General features: G+C 42.5%; 1 long non-coding RNA gene and 1 pseudogene across 3 annotated transcripts in view; one reads left to right on the forward strand and one right to left on the reverse strand.

Annotated features, from left to right (window-relative positions):
- Positions 1-737: 737 nt before the first annotated feature.
- The window catches only part of LOC118149430 (uncharacterized), a 114050-nt gene continuing 102165 nt past the window's right edge, over positions 738-12622 (reverse strand). For both annotated transcript variants that reach the window (XR_004736822.3, XR_013530012.1), the window contains exons 3-5: positions 3449-3613; positions 1700-2000; positions 738-1465 (exon numbers count right to left, since the gene is read on the reverse strand). This is a non-coding gene — a long non-coding RNA (uncharacterized LOC118149430). The remainder of the gene's footprint in view (positions 1466-1699; positions 2001-3448; positions 3614-12622) is intronic.
- LOC100895215 (RNA-binding protein EWS pseudogene) lies at positions 10427-12502 on the forward strand (annotated as a pseudogene). The gene has a single exon (XR_013529649.1). The product of XR_013529649.1 is annotated as an RNA-binding protein EWS pseudogene (transcript).

Here is a 12622-nt window from a genome sequence, read left to right on the forward strand (position 1 = left end):
AGTCTGCCCACCTCAGCCTCCCAGAGTGCTGAAATTATAGGTGTGTGCCACTACATGTGCTTAATGGCATTTTTAGAGGCCCCAGGGTTGCTTCCTAAGTGATTGTGACCTTACTACATGTTATATACAACTTAGCAAAGCACGAACTCTCAGTTTTACTCCAGCTTCACAGAGCGCCAAGAAGGAAACTGTTGTTGAAACATTTGCAAACGAAAGTTTAAAAGACCATACAGTGTTGTTAAAATCCAATTCTCACTATTTCTGAGCAATGAACCTCTGACTCTTCTACAGGTCTGGCCAATGCGAAGAATCTGCATTCAATGTGAAGAGAACAGGATTCTTGTGCTACTGGAAATCTTTAACACTAAACAATTATAAATTAAACAGAGATGAGGCTTTTTGGAACAATAACATTCTTACATGGAAAATTCTCTGATAGGCCATCTAGGTGTATTTACTAAGGCTGTATTGACCAAATATGTACGTTGTCGCCCTTGCGGCCGCTTTGACCTGATGTGGTAACCCCGTTTCTCTAACCAAGCTTCCCTCCGGGGCCTTACTTCTAGATTCTGGTCCAGGATCCCAGCACGCTGCTTCTATCATCTCTGTCCCCTTCCTGGGACAAGAGTCCTATAGCCTATTGACAGATGTCCAGTATACTGACTATCATTCAAGAAGACTGCATAGTGCACACTCCCTTTGTAAGAACTTATTAGAAGACATTATTATACCTTTTTGTCACCATTTTGAACCTTTTGCTCACACTGAGCATGATGGCTGAACTGACTGGACATTTGCTTTCCCATCATACCATGATTTCACTGCAATTTCAGCTGGTCCCACTCATCTGGGTGTGCAGGTGGGTCTGGTTTTAGGATTTGGCCATTTCCCACTTTCCAAAAATATTTTAGAAATTACTAAAATGTCACTGGGAGTAAGAGTTGCCAGGTTTAGTAAATAAAAGTACAGGATGCCCACTTAAATTTGAATTTCAGATAATCAATTCGTAAGGTTTTAATATCAGTACATCCCATAAAATTCTAAAAAGTTATTCATTGTTTATGTAAAATACAAATTTACTCAGGTGTCCCATGATTGACTTGGCAGCTCTATTTGAAATGCCATATTTTGTTCACAGATGCCTTTTGAAGATTTCAGCCTCTGGGGTCTGTTTTATCACTAAAAGCTTAATGCTTGGGACCTTTCGCTCCACCATCCTGCTCATGCCTTCCCCAGGAAGAACATAGCTGTCTCTGCCCAGCAGCCACCTCTATGCTGTGGAGAAATCTTGCTCTTCAAAGCTTTTCTTGCTATTGTATATGTGGAGTTCTTTGATGTTGATAAGACTCAAGATCTTTGTCTGCAGGAACCACTGTCCACTGTAGTTTGAAGTTTCTTAAGGATTCCCTCTTCTCAAGGAATTCCAACAGTATCCAGTCTTCTGTGCTCGCTTTCTGGTTTCAGGCTGTTGGGAAAAGAAGTGCTTAGCTCTCTCGCTTTGGACAGAACATGAACATTCCTCGGTCACTCAGTCTGAAACCTCCCTTCCCCTTCTCTCTTGTGTTTAATCATCTCTAGCCCCTTTTTTCCACAGACCTCGTCTCTGTTCAGTCCCAGTCAGTCCTACAAACAATTTTATTTGTTGTTCTATTTCTCCCAAGTCTTTCTAATTCTCACCTCTTTCTGAAATTGCAATTACCTGGGGAGGTTTGAGAAAATAGCTATGCCTGGTCCATGTCCCCAGAGATGCTGTTTAATTGGTGTAGAGTAGCCACAGGCATCGATAGCTGTGAAGGCTCTCCAGGTGCTTCTACTTCCAGGCAGTGGAGTCTGGCCCCTGCTTTAGGGCTTTCCTTCAGGACGCAGGTGCAGCTCAGTCCGGGTGTGGGGGCAGCAGGCTGACCGTGCATTCAGGGGCCACATTCACCCCAGAACATCATCATCCTTCCCCAGTGCCATTGCAGGTGATTTCCTACAATACTGTCAAATGTCCTCAAATCCTTCCCAAGAGAACAAAAGCAGAAAATTATAAAATTACAGTCCTTTGGGATTTTTTCTGTAAATCTTATTGTAATTTGGGTACAATTGTTTGAATATTTTGTATGAGCTAAACAATTCGTATCTCCATCCGCAGTTTAAGATTGGGCTTATGTATTCAGTACAGAACATAAAATATATAATTGTACAGTAATCATTTTATTCTCAACTATATTCAATGGCATGTTAAGATAAAATCTTTATAGATCAATTCACAGTCCCTCATCGCACTTATTCTCTGTTTCGCCCTCACTCACTCTCACACTCTTTCTGCCATTTTTAAACACTTCCCTTCAAAATGGTTTGAAAGAAAATTTCTAGAGTGATAACTTGCTCCTACCTCTACTATACTCTTGTGTCTTCTTGCTAACTATGATTTAACATCATTCTCTTTCTCCCTATCTGCTTTTATTTTTCAGTTAAAAAGGGTCCAGTCTTCTCACTATACATATCACCACCCCTTCTGTCCCTGAGGCTGAAGAATTTCTGGGCAGTTGGCTTCTGTATAATCATGCTCTTTTTTTTTTTTTTCTTTTTAAGATGGAGCCTCACCCTGTTGCCCAGGCTGAAGTACAATGGCACGATTTCAGCTCACCACAACCTCCACTTCCCAGGTTCAAGCAATTCTCCTGCCTCAGCCTCCCAAGTAGCTGGGATTACAGGCACACTCCACCACACCTGGCTAATTTTTTTTGTATCTTTAGTAGAGATGGGGTTTCACCATGTTGTCCAGGCTGGTCTCCAACTCCTGACCTTGTGATCCATCTGCCCTGGCCTCCCAAATTGCTGGGATTACAGGTGTGAGCCACCACACTGGCCTAATCCTGCTCTTCTATACCAAATGTTGGGCAGATAGTTGTGGAGGGAGGGAAGGAAAGGAGAAGAGAAGAGAGAAGGGGAAGGAAAGGGAGGGAAGGAGGGGAGGGGAGGGGAGGAAAGAAGAAGGAAAGAAAGAGAAGCTCACTTACCAAAACCTGAATATAAGTAATATGCAGTAAAATAAAACTCAGCTTTTAATTATCTCTTATTTTTCAATTGTCCTAGAATGTAAGCATTCTCCAGAAATATGTTTTCACTTAGATATACAGAACTATCCATGTCACGTAGTTGAAAGGTTAAGAACCTTCATTCATTGCATTAGGGAAGGTAATGAGTCTCCAGATAAATTAGACAAAGCTAAAATGCTTACACGCCACACATAGTCTTTGCCATACAAGTGTGAATTCAAACCAGAAATGGCTGTCATCATACACCTGCGTTTATATATATATATATATATATATAGCATGTAATAGATTCTCAGTGGTTCTGAAGAAAAGAAGAAAAACTAATTTATCTTGCCATTGCTGTTTCTTCTAATCCACCTGCTTACTGCTCAAAAACATTCCTCCAAGAGTTACCACTTTCTTACCTCTGACATTTTAACTTAAATCCTTAGTGTTTGTTGGATTCTCTATGCACTGTTGCTTCCTCCCTGATTTTTCTTTAGAGAATGCTTTCTGCACCATTGCACGTAGTCCTGTTAACCAAGGATTTCTGCTCTTTTCCAACCAAGTACAGGATATGATGTATTTTCCTGAGAATTTAGAATTAGAGAGGGGGAAAATCATCCAGTTATTCTGCCCACTCCAACCCCTACATCCCATCCCAAGATATTGAAGCAAAGTTTATTTTATGCTATCTCTCGTGAATTAGGAGGTCCATGGTCTAACCTGTTGCTCTTATGTATGTATGTATGTATTTATTTATTTATTTTGAGGCTGGAGTGCAGTGGCACGCGATCTTGGTTCACTGCAACCTCCACCTCCTGGGTTCAAGTCATTCTCCTGCCTCCTGAGTAGCTGGGATTACAGGCATGTGCCACCATGCCTGGCTAATTTATGTATTTTTAGTAGAGATGGGGTTTCACCATATTGGCCAGGCTGGTCTTGAACTCCTGACCTCAAGTGATCCACCGACCTCGGCTTCTCAAAGTGCAAGGATTACAGGTATGAGCCACTATATCCAGCCCTGTTGATCTTAATTAAAGAGGAGCTATTGTTTTCGACAGCTCCCTTAGGTTTCAACTTCCCTACATTGTTTCAGATAGTTGGTTCCTTTGGAAAGCTCTGGTGCACTCTTCTAATTGATTGCCTCTCCTCCTAGCAAAACATCTGAGCCACTATTCTGTGTGCTGAATGGGAGATAGTCTCTAGTCTCCTCAGCTTTCTTCTCCTGATGTTCAATCTCTGCTTTATTATCAAGTTGGGATGAGGCAAAAAGGACCCCAGTATTTTCAGCCTTCCCTGACTTGGGAAGAGCCTCCATCTCCTGAGAATTGACTAGCAGAGTCACTCCTGAGGATTGACTCTGACTCTCAAGGGAATGAGAATTTAGGCTTTCACCAGGAATGTAGCCTCTTCAACTTGAGGTTGGAGAGAATGAGATATGTCGGCAGCCTGCCCCTTCCAGTGAGATACAATGATCCTTAACTGGAACTGAGGGTATAGGAAGCCCTGCCTTCTTGGTCCCAACCTGTCTGGAGTACAGCTTATGTCAAATCAACCGAGCTGAGCAGGCGGTGAAGGGAGAGACAGGGAGCAGGTGGTTGTGGCTCAGATACCACAAACATTAATTGTACTTTTCTTACTGAGTTTTAGTAGACGTTCCTGGACAATTATTCTTCATTTGCTGTTTATACCATTAGGAAAATTTTCAGCGATTCTAAATAGTTGTTTGTTTTATCTAGTTTTCACTCGTTTTGCTTTTTTTCACTGGGGAGTGGGCCCAAGTTGCTTCTTACTCTGTCCCATCTGGGAACTACAGCTTCCTGCTGAGACATTTCCTAAGAAGCTTGATTAAGGGCTTATCCTGTATCCATAAAGTTCACAGGTTTGGGAGTCTAATGCATCTGGGTTCAATTCCAAACTCTGCCACCGACTAGATGTGTGACTCTGGGGAGTCACTTACATTCTCTAAGCCTTGGTTCATCATATATAAATGGTGCTAATACAAATAGTTTTTTCAAAGAGCAATCCAGTAACAGAATCAAGTGCTTAATACAGTGCCTGGCACAGCCTGAACCCTTAATACACATCAGCTGTTATTTGTTTAAATCTTATAGGAAATGAGGAGCCACTGAAAGTGTTTAAACTGGATGGTGTTTTGAGGAGACCCACATTGTAGAATTATCCCTTTCCAGGGCAGGTCAAGTGATTAGGAAACTTGCAGTCGTGCAGAGGAAAAATAATGAAGGACCACAGCAAAGCACAAAAGCTGGGAAGTGATGAGTGGAGACTGCAAAAGGAGCTATGGGGAGGCCGGGTTCATGGGATGTGGTGCCCAAAAGATGCAGGGAGTGACAGTGAGAAAAAGGAAGTATTAGAGAGTTGGCCTGGGTATGGATAAAGACTTCAGAATTCTCAACAAAAACAACTCCTGGATTCACTGATTTTTTTGAAGGGTTTTTTGTGTCTCTGTCTCCTTCACTTCTGCTCTGATCTTAGTTATTTCCTGTCTTCCGCTAGCTTTTGAATTTGTTTGCTCTTGCTTCTCCAGTTCATTTAATTGTGATGTTAGAGTGTCGATTTTAGAAATTTCCCACTTTCTCCTGTGGGCATTTAGTGCTATAAATTTCCCTGTAAACACTGAGTTAGTTGTGTCCCAGAGATTCTGGTACATTGCGTTTTTGTTCTCATTGTTTTCAAAGAACTTACTGATTTTTGCCTTAATTTCGTAATTTACCCAGTAGTCATTCAGGAGCAAGTTGTTCAGTTTTCATCCAGTTGTGCAGTTTTGAGCGAGTTTCTTAACCCTGAGTTCTAATTTGATTGCACTGTGGTCTGAGAGACTGTTTTTTTGAAAAGATTAACAAAAGAGAATAGCCAGACTAATAAAGAAAAGAGAGAAGAATCAAATAGACTCAATAAAAATGGTAAAGGGGAGATCACCACTGATCCCACAGAAATACAAATTACCATCAGAGAATACTATAAACACCTCTACACAAATAAACTAGAAAATCTAGAAAAAAAGGATAAATTTCTGGACACATAAACTCCACCAAAACTAAACCAGGAAGAAGTTGAATCCCTGAAGAGACCAGTAACAAGTTCTGAAATTGAGGCAGTAATTAATAGCCTACCAACCAAAGAAAAGCCGAGGGCCAGATGGATCCACAGCCAAATTCTACCAGAGGTACAAAGAGCTGGTACCATTCCTTCTGAAACTATTTCAAACAAAAGAAAAAGAGGGACTCCTCCCTAACTCATTTTATGATGCCAGCATCATCCTGATACCAAAACCTGGCAGAGATACAAAAAAAATAAAATAAAATTTCAGGCCAATATGCCTGACGAGTATTGATGCAAAAATCCTCAATAAAATACTGGCAAACCAAATTCAGCAGCACCTTAAAAAGCTTATTCACCACGATTAAGTTGGCTTCATCCCTGGGATGCTAGGCTGGTTCAACATAAGCAAATCAATCAATGTAATCCATCACATAAACCGAACCAGTGACAAAAGCCACATGATTATCTCAATAGATACAGAAAAGGCCTTCAATAAAATTCAACACCCTTTCATGCTAAAAACACTCAATAAACTAAGCATTGATGGAACATATCTCAAAATAATAAGAACTATTTATTACAAACCCACAGCCAATATCACAGTGAATGGGCAAAAGCTGGAAGCATTCCCTTTGAAAACCAGCACAAGACAAGGATGCCCTCTCTCACCACTCCTATTCAACATAGTATTGGAAGTTCTAGCCAGGGCAATCAGGCAAGAGAAAGAAATAAAGGGCATTCAAATTGGAACAGAGGAAGTCAAATTGTCTCTGTTTGCAGATGACATGATTGTATATTTAGAAAACACCATCGTCTCAGCCCAAAATCTTCTTAAGCTGATAAGCAACTTCAGAGAAGTCTAGGATACAAAATCAATGTGCAAAAATCACAAGGATTCCTATATATCAATAATAGACAGAGAGCCAAATCATGAGTGAACTCCCATTCACAATTGCTACAAAGAGAATACAATACCTAGGATTACAACTTACAAGGGATGTGAAGGATCTCTGTGAGGAGAACTGCAAACTGCTTCTCAAGAAAACAAGAGAGGATACAAATAAATGGAAAAACATTACATGCTCATGGATAGGAAGAATCAATATCATGAAAATGGCCATACTGACCATAGTAATCAATAGATTCAATGCTATTTTCATTGAGCTACCATTGACTTTCTTCACAGAATTTGAAAAAAAAAACTACTTTAAATTTCATATGAAACTAAAAAAGAGCCTGCATAGCCAAGACAATCCTAAGCAAAAAGAACAAAGCTGGAGGCATCATGCTACCTGACTTCAAACTATACTACAAGGCTACAGTAATCAACACAGCATGGTACTGGGTACCAAAACAGAGAAATAGACCAATAGAACAGAACAGAGATCTTAGTAATAACACCACACATCTACAACCATCTGATCTTTGACAAACCTGACAAAAACAAGCAATCAGGAAAGGATTCCCTATTTAATAAATGGTGCTGGGAAAACTGGCTAGCCATGTGCAGAAAACTGAAAATGGACCCCTTCTTTACATCTTATAAAAAAATTAACTCAAGATGGATTAGAGATTTAAATGTAAGACCTAAAACCATTAAAAACCCTAGAAGAAAAGTAGGCAATACCATTCAGGACATAGGCATGGGCAAGGACTTCATGACTAAGACACCAAAAGCAATGGCAACAAAAGCCAAAATTAACAAATGGGATCTAATTAAACTAAAGAGCTTCTGCACAGCAAAAGAAACTATCATCAGAGTGAACACATAACCTACAGAATGGGAGAAAAATTTTTGCAATCTATCCATCTCATGAAGGGCTAATATCCAGAGTCTATAAGAAACTTAAATTGCATGAAAAAAACAAACAATCCTACCAAAAAGTGGGTGAAGGATATGAACAGACACTGCTCAAAAGAAGACATTTATGTGGCTAACAAACATATGAAAAAAACTCATAATCGCTGATCATTAGAGAAATGCAAATCAAAAGCACAATGAGATGCCATCATATGCCAGCTAGAAAGGCAATCATTAAAAAGTCAGGAAACAACAGATGCTGGAGAGGATGTGGAGAAATAGGAACGCTTTTACACTGTTGGTGGGAGTGTAAATTAGTTCAACCATTGAGGAAAACAGTGTGGTGATTCCTCAAGGATCTAGAACCAGAAATACCATTTGACCCAGCAATCCCATTACTGGGTATACACCCAAAGGACTATAAATCATTCTATTATAAAGACACATTCTATTATATGTTTATTGCAGCACTGTTCACAATAGCAAAGACTTGGAACCAACCCAAATACCCATCAATTAGACTGGTTAAAGAAAATGTGGCATGTATACATCATGGAATACTATGTAGCCATAAAAAATAATGAGTTCATGTCCTTTGCAGGGACATGGATGAAGCTGGAAACCATCATTCTCAGCAAATAAACACAGGAACAGAAAGCCAAACACCACATGTTCTCACTCATAAGTGGGTATCAAACAATGAGAACACATGGGCATAGAGAGGGGAACATCACACACTGGGGCCTGTCAGGGGCTGGGGGGGTAAGGGGAGGGATAGCATTATGAGAAATATCTAATGTAGATGACAGGTTGATAGGTGCACAAACCACTATGGCACATGTATATCTATGTAACAAACCTGCACATTCTGCACCTGTACCCAGAACTTAAAGAGGCAAAATGGTGGAGTTTAACTGATACATGATCTTCCTCTAGGAACCCTCAACTAGTAAAAAAGAAAAAAAAAGACTTTAGAATTCTCATGAATCAAATCTTCCTGTACTCCAGCCATGGCCTTCCAGGCCCTCATCCCTGGAGAGCTGGAATACACTTCAAACCCAGGTCCTCTATTTCCAGACTTCAGATCTTAGAAGTCTGAGGTGGTGGTTATATTTTAATGCCTTGAAAGTAACTCAGCCTTTACCTTCCCATGAGATAGACTGAAAGAAAATAACAACATCGAATGTTGGTGAGGATATGGATCAACTGGTAGGTGTGTAAAATGGTGCAATGACTTTGAACCCAGAAGACTTCTTAGAAAGTTAAGCATATACCTACTCTATAACCCAGAAATTCTACTCCTAGCTGTTTATTCAAGGAAAATAAAATGTCCCCCAAAATACTACCCAAGAATGTTCATTGCAGCTTTACTTATACTAGCTCCAAATAAGAAACAGTACAAGAGTTCATTCACTAAAAATAAAGACAAACTCTGTTGCTGTATTTATATGACAGAATATGCTCCTTATCAATACAAACAAATTAACTACTGATACATGTGACATGCAACACGAAGTAATCTCTAAGACATCATTCCAAGTGAAAGAAGCCTTACAGGAAAGCCTACATACTGTTTGATTCCATTAGCATGACATTCTGCAACAGGCAAAATGAATCTGTGGTGATAAAAATCAGATCGCCAGGCGCGGTGGCTCATGCCTGTAATCCCAGCACTTTGGGAGGCCGAGGCGGGTGGATCATGAGGAAAACAGATCGAGACCATCCTGGTCAGCATGGTGAAACCCCGTCTCTACTAAAAATACAAAAAATTAGCTGGGCATAGTGGTGTGTGCCTGTAATCCCAGCTACTCAGGAGGCTGAGGCAGGAGAATTGCCTGAACCCAGGAGGCGGAGGTTGCGGTGAGCCAAGATCGCGCCATTGCACTCCAGCCTGGGTAACAAGAGCGAAACTCAATCTCAAAAAAAAAAAAAAAAAAAAAATCAGATCAGTGGTTGCCTGAGAGTCGGAAGCAGGGGAATTGATGGGAAAGAGGCACAAGAAGACTTTCTGATGTCACAAAAATATTCTATATATTGAAAGGAGTGTGAATTAGATGGGTGTATCATTTGTCAAAAATGACTGAATGATAGACTTAAGAGCTGTGTTTTTCATTGTTTGCAAATTATATCCTATAACAAAATTCTTAAAAAATTAAGTAAGATCTCATCTGCACTCTTGACACTTGTCAAGGCTAGTCTTGGCCTTAGTAGTACATATTACTTTTTCTACCCTACCTCCAAAATATGAGGCCTCCAAGTAAAAGCCAAATACGGAGAAGAAAAAAAAATTCAGTCTTTATTAAAAACTACAAGAGCAAACATAACAGTGAAAGTTCACTGAAGAGTTCCTTTTCTGGGGTATGGTATCCTTTCAGTAACCTTGAAATGTGGAAATACCAGGGCCCATGGTGGACGGGTCAGCCAGCTGATGATGCCTCTGGCAAATCCTGTCCTATGCTGTATCCTGCCTACTAAATCACACAAATATTACTCAGCAAAAGTCCTGGAAGAGTTCAGGGAGAGGGAGACGGATGTTGAGAGAACGAGGAGGAAGGAGAGAAAATGGCGTCCACGGATTACAGTCCCTATAGCCAGGCTGCAGCACAGCAGGGCTACAGTGCTTACACCGCCCAGCCCACTCAAGGATATGCACAGACCACCCAGCAGGCATATGGGCAACAAAGCTATGGAACCTATGGACAGCCCACTGATGTTAGCTATACCCAGGCTCAGACCACTGCAACTTATGGGGAGACCGCCTATGCAACTTCTTATGGACAGCCTCCCACTGGTTATACTACTCCAACTGCCCCCCAGGCATACAGCCAGCCTGTCCAGGGGTATGGCACTGCTGCTTATGATCCCACCACTGCTACGGTCACCACCACCCAGGCCTCCTACGCAGCTCAGTCTGCATATGGCACTCAGCCTGCTTATCCAGCCTATGGGCAGCAGCCAGCAGCCACTGCACCTACAAGACCGCAGGATGGTAACAAGCCCACTGAGACTAGTCAACCTCAATCTAGCACAGGAGGTTACAACCAGCCCAGCCTAGGATATGGACAGAGTAACTACAGCTATCCCCAGGTACCTGGGAGCTACCCTATGCAGCCAGTTACCACACCTCCATCCTACCCTCCTACCAGCTATTCCTCTACACAGCCGACTAGTTATGATGAAAGCAGTTACTCTCAGCAGAACACCCATGGGCAACCGAGCAGCTATGGACAGCAGAGTAGCTAGAGCAGCAGCTACGGGCAGCAGAGTTCATTCCGACAGGACCACCCCAGTAGCACGGGTGTTTATGGGCAGGAGTCTGGAGGATTTTCCGGACCAGGAGAGAACCGGAGCATGAGTGGCCCTGATAACCGGGGCAGGGGAAGAGGGGGATTTGATCGTGGAGGCATGAGCAGAGGTGGGCAGGGAGGAGGACACGGTGGAATGGGCGCTGGAGAGCGAGGTGGCTTCAATAAGCCTGGTGGACCCATGGACGAGGGGCCAGATCTTGATCTAGGCCCACCTGTAGATCCAGATGAAGATTCTGACAACAGTGCAATTTATGTACAAGGATTAAATGATAATGTGACTCTAGATGATCTGGCAGACTTCTTTAAGCAGTGTGGGGTTGTTAAGATGAACAAGAGAACTGGGCAACCCATGATCCACATCTACCTGGACAAGGAAACAGGAAAGCCCAAAGGCGATGCCACAGTATCCTATGAAGACCCACCTACTGCCAAGGCTGCCGTGGAGTGGTTTGACGGTAAAGACTTTCAAGGGAGCAAACTTAAAGTCTCTCTTGCTCGGAAGAAGCCTCCAATGAACAGTATGCGAGGCGGTATGCCACCCCGTGAGGGCAGAGGGATGCCACCACCACTCCGTGGAGGTCCAGGAGGCCCAGGAGGTCCTGGGGGACCCATGGGTCGCATGGGAGGCCATGGAGGAGATAGAGGAGGCTTCCCTCCCAGAGGACCCCGGGGTTCCCGAGGGAACCCCTCCGGCGGAGGAAACGTCCAGCACAGAGCTGGAGACTGGCAGTGTCCCAATCCGGGTTGTGGAAACCAGAACTTCGCCTGGAGAACAGAGTGCAACCAGTGTAAGGCCCCAAAGCCTGAAGGCTTCCTCCCGCCACCCTTCCCGCCCCTGGGTGGTGATCGTGGCAGAGGTGGCCCTGGTGGCATGCGGGGAGGAAGAGGTGGCCTCATGGATCGTGGTGGTCCCGGTGGAATGTTCAGAGGTGGCCGTGGAGGAGACAGAGGTGGCTTCCGTGGTGGCCGGGGCATGGACCGAGGTGGCTTTGGTGGAGGAAGACGAGGTGGCCCTGGGGGGCCCCCTGGACCTTTGATGGAACAGATGGGAGGAAGAAGAGGAGGACGTGGAGGACCTGGAAAAATGGATAAAGGCGAGCACCATCAGGAGTGCAGAGATCGGCCCTATGAGATGCAGAGACCCCGCAGAGCTGCATTGACTACCAGATTTATTTTTTAAACCAGAAAATGTTTTAAATTTATAATTCCATATTTATAATGTTGGTCACAACATTATGATTATTCCTTGTCTGTACTTTAGTATTTTTCACCATTTGTGAAGAAACATTAAAACAAGTTAAATGGTAATAAAAAAAAAAAAAAAAAAGAGTTCGGATAACTTTCCAAGGGTCCACAGCTGTGGATTATGCTTTTTATGATCCATTAGAACACTACTTAATTATGTAAAGAGAAATGGCTCGAGA

This window comes from Callithrix jacchus, chromosome 19, assembly GCF_049354715.1.
Source record: "Callithrix jacchus isolate 240 chromosome 19, calJac240_pri, whole genome shotgun sequence".
NCBI classification, from domain to species: Eukaryota; Metazoa; Chordata; class Mammalia; order Primates; family Cebidae; genus Callithrix; species Callithrix jacchus.